This window comes from Bos indicus, chromosome 29 (assembly GCF_029378745.1).
Source record: "Bos indicus isolate NIAB-ARS_2022 breed Sahiwal x Tharparkar chromosome 29, NIAB-ARS_B.indTharparkar_mat_pri_1.0, whole genome shotgun sequence".
NCBI classification, from domain to species: Eukaryota; Metazoa; Chordata; class Mammalia; order Artiodactyla; family Bovidae; genus Bos; species Bos indicus.
The window spans coordinates 18,298,033-18,298,476 of NC_091788.1; positions in this window are offsets into that span (position 1 = coordinate 18,298,033).

The following is a 444-nucleotide window of genomic DNA, read 5'->3' on the forward strand; positions in this document are numbered from 1 at the left end:
TCTCGCCTTCCCCTTTTAAAATTGTCATTGAGACTGCTGTGCTTGCTCTAGGCAAGAAGGGAATCTGATCAACAGCATGATTTTTTGTAGCCTATAATAACCATCATCAGGATATAAAGCATAATTAAGATCATGTGCTAAGGGAAGTATAAATAAAATACTATTTTGTATTTCTGCACAAAAAACTTTTTGGATTATTTCCAGCTCCTCCATTTTCCTATTGGTGTGCACACAACAAATGGTGTGCACTAATCCCCATTCTGTACACCTTGTTCCAGGAGGTGCTTTTTTTATTCCATTGAAATTATGCATCGACAGTACTCACAAAGACAATATTTAATGAACTGTTCGGTTTGTCAGCGGAGATTATAAGCCACTCTGCTCTTACATTGAGTTAAGGACATCTTCTGCAGTTCATTTATTCTAAAAGCAAGTACTCCAAAT